The 10,559-nt window shown below is 36.3% G+C and overlaps 1 long non-coding RNA gene across 1 annotated transcript; it reads left to right on the forward strand.

Moving 5' to 3' along the window:
- The first annotated feature begins 4,328 nt into the window (after positions 1-4,328).
- On the forward strand, positions 4,329-9,311 carry LOC139740680 (uncharacterized). The gene is made up of 4 exons (XR_011711585.1): positions 4,329-4,763; positions 5,379-5,594; positions 6,581-6,697; positions 7,530-9,311. It is a non-coding gene; the product is annotated as an uncharacterized lncRNA (long non-coding RNA).
- Positions 9,312-10,559: the final 1,248 nt, after the last annotated feature.

Here is a 10,559-nt window from a genome sequence, read left to right on the forward strand (position 1 = left end):
AGAGTAACGTGCTTGTAATTTCCCTCTTAAAAAAAAAAAAAAAAAAATCATTGACAGATATTCAATTCCATTAACATCAGGGACAAGTTCATTATACTATTTTGACTGCATATTCTGAAGTTCTTCCAGAGCATAATTATGATAAAGGACTAGAGCTTGGTCAAACCTATCGAACTGCTTGTGTTATGATTTGCTGGAAGAAAACATTCTAAAAATTGTCATTGTTTTCGAGTGATTTGTTGCATACTCTTTCAGGAAAGAACCACATAACCCAGCCCAGACAACATGGTAGTGACAAAGACGTCAGTGGTGACAGTGGTGTTCACCCTGGACCTGAAACTGACCTCTTGATGTATGTGGAATGGAAAAGAGATAAATCCCGCAATGTCGTCAAACTGAGTGAGGTGAAATGTATCGGACTTCCTCTACCAGGGAATACAATAGAAATGAAATGTGGTAAAAGGAGGAAGGACATCTGGAAGGCGACAATTATAGACACTGAGGAAATTTATGATGATGACTGCAGTGATGATGAAGCCCCAAGTACCAGCTCCTACATCGAAAAAGAAGAGGAGTCTCCTCGTGCTAATTCAACCCAACAAGGTTTGTTATGATTTGTGCGAGATTGTATTGGGGCATCCCATATCAACCAATGTATTTCTTTAAAATGATAGGATAACGAAAACAAAGGATTCAATATTAATGGAACTAATCTCAGTCACCTTCGGTGTGTTGATGTGATTGTAATAATTTGAAATACAACTAGCTTAGACTGAGATGTTGTCACAGCTTGATAAGGAGAGTAAAGTGAGTATTACAATTAATATGTTCAAAACAAAAGTCATCGGCCAGTGTTAAGTAAAGATAAGATTTGAAATGGTAGAACAAGAAATTTAATAAGAATCCAAAAAAGTTGATTGTTAAAACCAGAATTGTATAGTTCAAACAATAACATGTGTAAGGACCGAGTGCAATAATTTCCTGAACAATTAGAACACGTATGGTCTGTGTACCTTGGTTAACGTTGTGCTACTCTGCCAATATTTATTTACACACTTCTCTTCTGATATACTCTTTCAGAAATGAACCACACAGCCCAGCCCAGACAACTTTTCGAAGGCCCACTTAAGGAACTTTCTACTACCGATGCCAAGAATGAATCAGTGCTTCATCGTGGTGACAAAGACGACAGCAGTGACGACAACGATGACTTGCCCCTAGCAGTATTGATCAAGCCAGGTATATACAGAAAAAAAACCCAGCTACGGTAAAGTGGTAGAGAGTAACGTGCTTGTAATTTCCCTCTTAAAAAAAAAAAAAAAAAAAATCATTGACAGATATTCAATTCCATTAACATCAGGGACAAGTTCATTATACTATTTTGACTGCATATTCTGAAGTTCTTCCAGAGCATAATTATGATAAAGGACTAGAGCTTGGTCAAACCTATCGAACTGCTTGTATTATGATTTGCTGGAAGAAAACATTCTAAAAATTGCCATTGTTTTCGAGTGATTTGTTGCATACTCTTTCAGGAAAGAACCACATAACCCAGCCCAGACAACATGGTAGTGACAAAGACGACAGTGGTGACGACGACGACGACTTGCCCCTAGCAGAATTGATTAAGCCAGGTATGGAAAGGAAAATTTGAAATAAAAATTAAAACACATTGCACTATACCAATTTGTAATTGCCTAGCTTAAATCTTCCATGGATGTTGATCACAACAAAGTGCAGGTCTGGATTTGAGTCATTCTGGTCAATGAAATATGATAAAAATGAACATAACCAACTACCGTAATGCTGACGAGCTGCCCTTGGCAGAATTGACTGAACAAAGTGTGTTTATATAAATATAAATTAGCACACACATAAATTTAAATGAGCGTGAGAATTTATCTGCATTATTTAAAATACTTTTAGGGACAGGTTCATTATAGTATTCTACTGCGTATTCTAAAGTCTTCCTGAGCATAATTATGATAAAAGACTAGAGCTTGGTCAAACCTATCGAACTGCTTGTATTATGATTTGCTGGAAGAAAACATTTTAAAAATTGCCATTGTTTTCGAGTGATTTGTTGCATACTCTTTCAGGAAAGAACCACAGAACCCAGCCCAGACAACATGGTAGTGACAAAGACGACAGTGGTGACGACGACGACGACTTGCCCCTAGCAGAATTGATTAAGCCAGGTATGGAAAGGAAAATTTAAAATAAAAATTAAAACACATTGCACTATACCAATTTGTAATTGCCTAGCTTAATTCGTCCATGGATGTTGATCACAACAAAGTGCAGGTCTGGATTTGAGTCATTCTGGTCAATGAAATATGATAAAAATGAACATAACCAACTACCGTAATGCTGACGAGCTGTCCTTGGCAGAATTTACTGAACAAAGTGTGTTTATATAAATATAAATTAGCACACACATAAATTTAAATGAGCGTGAGAATTTATCTGCATTATTTAAAATACTTTTAGGGACAGGTTCATTATAGTATTCTACTGCGTATTCTAAAGTCTTCCTGTGACATAATTATAATAGATAACAAATGACTAGCACTTGGTCAAACCTATCCAATTGCTTGTATTATAATATACTTAAGAGGAAACATGAACTAAATGCTAGAGTTTTCTGTAACATTTTTTTTTAAGGAATGGATGACATTAACCAGGCCACTGAGCCCATGCAACTTTCTGAAGACTCAATTGAGAAATCAGTGGGAACAGCCAATGACAAGGATGGTGGAGATAAGTCACCTCTACCAGAATTGACCCCAAAAGGTACTCAATTAAGATTAAGAAATGTTAACCAACATATAACTTGCGAATAGCCTGAATGAGAGATTAAGAGTGGATATACAATGTTCAGAAATTATTATTGACAGAAGCACAACCGTTTCACAAGCATATGCCAGAGTTCCGGGAATTAGATAAATGTAAATGGCTTGAATTCAACTTGTCATGCTGCTTGAATAGAAATTATATATCTATTTCATTTACAAATAGGCCTGTATGACAGTATATGTCTTGACAAGAAAATATAATTGACACAAGTTCGGGTAATTCATCTACAATTTTGTTAGATTCCATTTATGATGATCCATTCGATGTCAAATCTGCAAACCCTAGTGATATAAATGTGATTATTGTATGGAGTCTGGAAACTGAATTAAGGAGCAAGATAGCCAAGCAGACACGATAAAGAATTCATGTATACGTTCTTACAGTTGGAATAAATATCACATGGTTATGATATCACCAACAAAATATTGTTCACATTTTGAAAGACAATGAAAGGAAATAAGTGGCACATGTAATTTTTCGATGGCTACCCCTTTTGTCTGGGGAAAGGGGCTTTCACAATTGGTTGTGCGATCGCTATTGCCATTATTTCTTGATAGTATACTTTGTACAGGATCGCAAGCGATCACATGACCGATTGTGAAAGCCCCTTAATTAGCAGCAGTGCGTATGATAACAAATTGCTAGCACTTCGTGAAACCTATCCAATTGCTTTAGAATTGACCCCAAAAGGTACTCAATTAAGATTAAGAATTGTCAACCAACATATACTTTGCGAATAGCCTGAATGAAAGATCAATAGTGGATATATATGATAAGAAATTATTATTGGCAGAACGCACAGCCGTTTTATGGGCATGTGCCAGAGTTTATGGGAATTAGAGAAATGTAAATGGCTTGAATTTAACTGGTCAGGTTGCTTGAATAGAAATTATATATTATTGCATTTACAAATGGGACTGTATGACAGTATGTGTCTTAAAAGAAAACAAAATCGACACAAGTTCGGGTAATTCATCTACAATTTTGTTAAATTCCATTTATGACCATCCATTCGATGTCAAGTCTGCAAACCCTAGTGAAATAAAATTATTATTGTATGCAGTCCGGAAACTGAATTAAGGAGCAGGATAGCAAAGCAGACACGATACAGAATTCATGTATACGTTCTTACAGTTAAATAAATATCACATGGTTATAATATCAACAACAAAATCTTATTAAAATTTTGGAAGTGAATTAATATGAATAAGTGGCATATGTCATTTTCCAGTGCTACCCCATTTTTCTTGGTAACGACGGTGGGGTATTATTTGTGTGAAATATAATTTTATGTATTACTTAAGCCACGAGTTGGTAACAGTTAGTTAAAACAATGTTGGCTGTCACATTCTACGTAATTACCTAATTCATGGTCATAAGGGAATATTGATTTGAAAGTGTAAGATAAAACAACATACAAGTCCTCTCTAACATATCGGGCGAAGAGGTTATAATTTCATTAGTGTGAAAACATGAAAATGAATCTGTTGTCGAAGACTTGAAGTAAGCCATCTCCAAAATGGAAATGAGCCACGCCCCCTTAAAACACAAGTGAGCAATAAGGCAACTGACATTTGATAATGTGTTTGGAATCATTCAAAGTAATTAGTTGTTTTACTAAAAAGAGGCATTTGATCAATTGAATGGAAATATAAATGAAAAGTTAAAGTGATTGGAATTCGGCAACGAGTGTTAACTTGTTTTCCATTTTAGGTACTTTCTTGGATATAAGTCAAGCATTTCCTGAGTCGTTGTATGAACTGCAACAGGGCCTACCTATGTTCTGTTGTAATAGAGGATGTACTCGTGAAGTTTACCAGGAATGTATGACATGTTGGAAGCTGATCTGCTATGAACATTTTGTCGCAAAGGATCCTTGCAGTTGTCACGATGGCAAAGCTTGGGAGGTAAGAGTTAGCACGTTAAGTCTAAGCTTTAATTTAAAAATATCAAAAAGAAACTAAATACTAACAGTTCACCAATAATTCCGCGTGAGGTTTCACATACTTGACATAGTAGACAGACCTTGACATACTATTGTTATTTTCATGAACTTCTCATAAAAAATATTGTCATGGTGACTTACAGTAAGCTTGGAGCTCGTTATTCAATATACACATGCATACATGAACTTGAATGTGATAAACATTGCCAGTCAATATTTATTCTAATTCTTCAGAGACTGTACCACAACATATGATTATTTCTAATGTTTCTATGTTGTAATCAAAATCAAACAAAAACTTAAGTCAATGGAAATGAACTAATATTTCTAATATTGATTTCTTCTTGCGAACAAACTAATGCAGATAGCATAAGAACTAAACAAGAAATCTTCAACACTTCGTTCACATGTAAACGGAAATAGTGTCGGAATTGAAACCAGATATGTTTTGATGCATTGTGTGTGACTCGTACTAATTATAGATAATTAAAATTGCGTTTAGTTCTTTATGAGAATTAAATTTCAGTTTGATTCTGATATATATATATATTATATATATATAATTATATATATGTAGGATGTTACAGACTTCGAGCGAGAGCGAAGCGACCGTGAGCAGCAAGATCCAGAGGTCTCACTTAACCATGCAGACTTCGAGCGAGAGCGAAGAGACCGTGAGCAGCAAGATCCGGAGGTCTCACTTAACCATGCAGACTTCGAGCGAGAGCGAAGCGACCGTGAGCAGCCAGACCCGGAGGTCTCACTTAACCTTGATGATGCTGAACAGCAGAAGGTAATACGGATTTTTTTCTTCTCTTTCAAATATAAATCAGTGTGACAACAAGCAATCACACAATTAAAGACATATCGTCCTTTTTGCAGATCAGCAGAAAACCATCCAAACATCTGTAAACCCTAGAGCATGGTGGGCAGGTTGTATATTCAAAATGTGAAATAGTTAAATCATGTAAAATTCAAATAATGCACGTAAACAGTGCATGAGAGATAGTCTTGCTCAGACACTTGGAAGTTTTGTTTCTTGAAATAATAGTTATCTGTGTGTAATTTAAATTACAAAACACATTATGAACATAATGTACATTATAGAAGACATTATTCAATATTTTGTAAAAAGTAATTAAAAAGGACTGTGTCAGAGACTAATATATTTTTTCGAGGTTCGAAAAAATAAATTCAAATTATAACGGTAGTTTGTACTTCACAAATGAAGACCCTACAGGTCTAAAAACTACACAAAGGTTTTTGTAACAGTGTCTTCTTCATTATATACCTTATTGTTTTACACCAATTGTATACACAAATTCAATGCAAAAGGGACATAATGTCTTTAAGGCTCTCCTTATCAGTAAGTCCTCTAAATCACAAACTTATTAAAACAATCATATCAATTGTGCTTGTACTAGCATTTTGCTTATTTCTCCTGATGGCATAACGGCAATTGACTAAGCTCCTTCAAATTTAGCCAGGCAGAACGATAGCAGCCTCTTCCCGTGTTTTGAATAAAAGCGATATTTTTTATTCTTAATTCATAGATTTGTGAATTTATAACATAGTTCCCTGAAGACAGCATGGGCTTTCAGTTAAAACTATTAACATGTCATCACAGGCACCTTCAAAGCTTTTGAAAGGCTAATGAAAACTTTGCTAAAAATTTAACCCCCTTTTTGTATTCTCTGTTTCTTTTTGTTTTACTGAGTCCAGTTAGATATTCAGATAATGCTCTTACGTTGGCTTCTTGTCTCCATATATCACTCGAAGGATGAAATAAATGAGACGGAGCAAGATCAAGGTGACCGTGACTCCCTCGAGCATCAAGAGGGTCAGCATACCCAACATGAAGATAACATGCACGAGGTTCAAGACAGTCAGTCTGAGGTGATTATATGATATAAAAGGTGTCATGAATTATGATAATATGAGCAGTATTTCAACAACAAAAATCTCTGTCAAATCATTATCTACACTTAGTAACTGCTTATTTCGGAAAGTGTGATTGGCTCTTCATACACGGGTTATGTACTGTAGTTCAATTACAGACTTGCAATAGCTTACAATCAAGTCCATTGCAAACGCGCCAGAAATTTAGTTTCTAAATTCTAAATTCCAAAATTCGCTACAACTTGGGGCACACAAGGATCAGACTGGTTCCACTGTATGGAATAATCTCCTTTTAGTTAGATAAACTTTGCTCTTCATCAGAGTCCTTTAAAAGTAGTTTAAAACTCACTTCTTTAATGCTACCTTTTGATTACCCATGCCTTGTATTAATAATTTACTTTCTATCTTACTCTTCTATTTTCGCGTGGAGCATTCTACAGAGTGGATTTGCCGCATTACAAATCTCATCAATCATTATTATCATTATTACTTACTGTTGCAGAATTTTAGGGAAACTAATATGAGAACTGCCTCGTGCCGTTTTTTCGACCTCTAATTTACGTCTGTAAACTCGCTGAAAAACGCATACGTTTTTAGACGCTAAACGGCTCAGTGTAGGACAGTACCTTTGTATTCACGAAACATGGCCCATATCTAATATTGACTTTTCACTTGCATATTGACATGTTTCTGTGGATTATTTTTGAACCTTCAGTATATTCCCACTTTTTTACAATAAACTTATGAAACAAATTTCCTTTTTACATTCTGTGTGCTACTTGTAGCAAGGAGAAAGAAAGAGTTAATCATGTGTTATTTTCTATTTCAGAAACGTGGGAGGAAGAGAAAACGGAATCCAGAAGAATGGAAGAAAAGACAGCAGTCAAGAAAACGTAATCGGGGAGAGGAATATGTTGTACGTAATAAAACAATCCCTGCCAGAAAGATAGGAAAGAAGTGTAACACAAAATGTCCCCATAAGTGCTTCTCTAAGTTCTCTGATGAAGACAGGAAAACATTGTTCGAGGATTACTGGAAAACGGGCTCCTACACCCGTCAGCGAGATTTTATTCATCACCATATTTCTCGGTCCAAAGCAATACCTAGAAAAAAGAGAAAAAGTCAGAAGCGAGTGCGTCACATGTACAAATACCATCTCCCGCTCACATCACAAAGGGAACGAGTGTGCAAACATTTCTTTCTCAGTACTTTGGGAATTGGTTCCAAGCTTATTGAGTATACATTGAAGAAGTATGAAGGCCCGTTTGCACGAGAAGACAGGAGGGGAAAGTTACCGTCAGTGAACAAAACTTCAGAAGAAGATGTTAAAAAAGTATGTGAACACATTGATTCATTTCCTGTTGTTGAATCACATTACTGTCGTGCGTCTTCAAAAAGGAAATATCTGGACCCTTCTTTAAGCGTTTCCAAGATGTACGCAATGTACGAATCGTCTGTATCGAAACCAGTTTCCTTCGCAGTGTATAGAAACATTTTCAATTCCCAATATAATTTGGGATTTCATCATCCGAAGAAAGATGAATGTAACACATGTGCTTCATTCAATAATTCAACTCCGGAAGAAAGGGAAGTTAAAGAGCAGAACTACAAGAAACACATTGCTGAAAAGGAAAGTGCAAGAGAAGAGAAACAAAGAGACAAGGAACGAGCAAAGATCGATCCAATCTTTAGCTCCTTTACTTTTGATCTTCAACAGGTCTTGACTACACCCTATGGCCAGACATCTTCGTTCTATTACAAGCGGAAAATGTCTACGTATAATTTCACTGTATACAACCAGGCTACTGCATGTGGAAATTGCTTTGTCTGGCATGAGACTACAGCGAAGCGGGGAGCATGTGAGATTGGCTCATGCCTCTTAAAGTTCATGCAGTCACTTGATCCTGATACCACACACATAAGTTTCTTTTCTGACTGCTGTGGAGGCCAAAATCGGAACAGAATTATAGCTTGCACTTTGCTATATGCAGTTCTGCACACTAATGTTGCCATCATTGACCATAAATTCTTGATCAGCGGACATACTCAAATGGAATGTGACGCGATGCATTCCTGCATCGAAAGGAACAAAAGGGGAGTGACAATCCATCACCCCGACCAGTGGATACCAGTTATTCAAACAGCAAGGAACAGGAATCGGTATGAAGTTACCCACATGACGAAAGAGGACTTCCTTGATCTGCGTCAGTTGACAACACCCTGTGTGAAGTACATGAAGAAAGACAGGGCTGGCAATCCCGTCAACTGGTTGAAAATTCGTCAGATCCGCGTACAGAGGACAGACCCCTCTGTCATCAAAATAAAGTATGATTTCAACGAAGACTTCGTAGAAGTTCGCGTCTCGGGCTCAAGTCGAAGAAATGACATGCGTCTGCCTCTGTTGTACAAGCAACATCTCGCCCTCTCAAGGGAAAAGAAGCAAGATTTGCTTAGTTTGTGCAAGGACAACATTATCCCATCGATGTATCACAGCTACTATGAAAACCTCACGACAGAGGTACAACAGTCTCAGAGTGATGAATCCGAGGAGGAGGAAAATGATGGACACATGCATCAAACATCCGAACAGTGAATCATATTGTAGGCCTACTGTTGTGGCTTGAACACAGACGACAGTACAATAACCAGCTGTAGTACTCTTGTGCATCGTTTGAATTCTACACATCTTGCGACTTTGACATTTCACAGACATGATCCAAATACTAGTATCATTAGTTGTATACAGTGTTTGGTGTATTTAGGGAAGTCTGCAAAAGGACTTTCTAACTTTAAGGCGGAGATACACATACAGTATATAACATGAGCCAACCTGATGTCTGCATTAGAGCCTATTAGCATATGAAATGGAACTGTAGATTTCATACTGCCTTACTTTGGTAAAAGGAATCAAGAGACATACCATCCAAATTTGAGTAATTGACGTTTTTATATTACACCTAATGTGCTCTTCTTCCAAGTCAAATTTAATGCACAAACACTCACCTTGCTCAGAGATATAATAGGTTATACATTGTGATATTCCATTGATGCCCTTGCAAATTTGAGACACATTTTGGTCATTACAAGGAGTATCACTTTTGTCGCTTACTTCGTTTTGCCCAACTAGGGCACCACATTGAAGGGAGAATGCAATGACTTGGACTTGGACATTACTTAGATTGAACACGTAGGCCTGTACTTAGAAAATACAGTAAGTATGTACACATTTTTGGATGAATTAAAATGTATTCTAGGAATTCTGTTTTTCCATTGGTAATTCGAAATATTCAAAATTAAGTGCAAATAAGGACACTAACAATAATTACAGAAATACCTGGTATAATGTGTGCTTGTGTGACAATTGTATCATAATAAATTACAAAACGAATTGAATCGAATCTGCAAATCCTCAAACCTTGGGAAATTTGAATACATGTCTTCTTGTATTTCAAAATATTCCGATGAACTTGATGAGATTTGGGGTTTTTCGCCCAAAGTGAAGAAAATTTATGCTTAATTTACACTATTATCTTTATTTTTTGAAATGTAAGTATTGGAAGAATGTGACATGCCCTGCAAAATTACAAATGTGTTGTTTGAAAATTGATTTCTAAGTTGCAATTTGAAATGCCACGATTTCACTTTCTTAGACTACTTTCACAACATAACTAATAATTGTGATTAGCATTTGGATATTCTGCGATGCAATGACAGCAAGGAGAGCATGAATTCATATTAATGTAAATAAAGGCAAGAACAGTAAAAAAATGTCAACAAGTTTTGAAAAAGTATCATAGTTAGAGACGCGAGTATATACCTGGCAGAATGTCATCACAAGTCCTGCATAGATGCAACACTG

The sequence above is a fragment of the Diadema antillarum genome, unplaced genomic scaffold (genome assembly GCF_040938485.1).
Source record: "Diadema antillarum isolate AM-2024a unplaced genomic scaffold, OU_Dant_1.0 seq00000872_RagTag, whole genome shotgun sequence".
NCBI classification, from domain to species: domain Eukaryota; kingdom Metazoa; phylum Echinodermata; class Echinoidea; order Diadematoida; family Diadematidae; genus Diadema; species Diadema antillarum.